The sequence below is a fragment of the Pteropus alecto genome, unplaced genomic scaffold, assembly GCF_000325575.1.
Source record: "Pteropus alecto unplaced genomic scaffold, ASM32557v1 scaffold160, whole genome shotgun sequence".
In the NCBI taxonomy this organism is placed as follows: Eukaryota; Metazoa; Chordata; class Mammalia; order Chiroptera; family Pteropodidae; genus Pteropus; species Pteropus alecto.
The window spans coordinates 2,732,838-2,733,858 of record NW_006429864.1 but is presented as its reverse complement, the minus strand read 5'-3'; the positions used below and the strand labels follow the sequence as shown (position 1 = coordinate 2,733,858).

Sequence of the window (1,021 nt, the reverse complement as noted above, 5' to 3'; positions counted from 1 at the left end):
GCTGTGAGATCAGCGGGAGGTCATGCAGAAGGAGGTTACTACCTGCTTCCTCGCTTACTCGGTGTGAGGTTCTCTGCTTCCTTCCCTTTTTCCTCCCTAGTCTCTCTTCCTTCCCCCTGCCCGAATCTCCCAGAACGTATGATTGCTTATTTCCACCCTGAGTGCGTACTCTCGGCCAGTGGGATTTGTTTCCCAGGAATAAAAATATGCCCCTTGTCCTGCAGGTCTGAGTGGACGGGAAAACCAGGGCTGGGAACTCGGCTGAACCCCAGCCAAGTTTTCTGTGATGCTCTCTCCAGGTTGAGAATGAAACAAGTCCAGACACTGAAAGGTAATTAGTTTAGTTCCAAGTGGATCTGGAGATAATCTCAAACTTCAAAGCTCCTGTGTGTCAGGACCTGGGGAGTGGAGAGCAGAGGACGAGAGCGAAGAATGCACTCAGGGGACCAGACAGAGGCCACCGTCCCTCACCCCCTCCTCTCCTTTGCTCCCCTGGGGCCCAGCACAGTGCTTGTGCTTTACGAGTCATCCAGGCTGCTGCTCAGGTCAACAAAGGAGCTCACCTGTACCTAAAGCCTTGTTGTCATCCACCCAAAAGGGAAATGAAGCTCTGGCCAGAGGCTTTCTCTCCCCGAGCCCTGGAAACTCACTTTGCTCTCCAGAAGGGACCCTTAACATCTACTGTCCCCAGCAGCATGCTGTGACGTGGATTCATGGAACTTGGGTCTGGGATCCACCATGGTCATTGGCCAGTTGGACGACAAGGGCCAGGTCATCTAACCTCTCTGAGTCTGAGCCTCATTTTTCCTCATTTCTGTTCTAGGAGCTATAGCCATAAAGCCTTTGCTCTCACAGAGCTTATATTCTGGTGGACACTCACAATACACAAATTTAAAAACTAAGATTATGACAGGTTAAAGCAAATGATACAAGGGAAACAAACAGGTTGCAATGAGAGAGTAATGGGGAGATGGATTTTCCCCAGGGTAAGCAGAGAAAGCCACTTTGCAGGGGTGATATT

General features: G+C 50.4%; 1 protein-coding gene across 1 annotated transcript in view; it reads left to right on the top strand.

Moving 5' to 3' along the window:
- LZTS1 (leucine zipper tumor suppressor 1) overlaps positions 1 to 1,021 on the top strand; it is a 50,073-nt gene that overhangs the window by 37,935 nt on the left and 11,117 nt on the right. Inside the window, 1 exon segment of the mRNA XM_025044189.1 lies at positions 225 to 331. The gene's annotated coding sequence lies outside the window, so the exon portion shown is untranslated.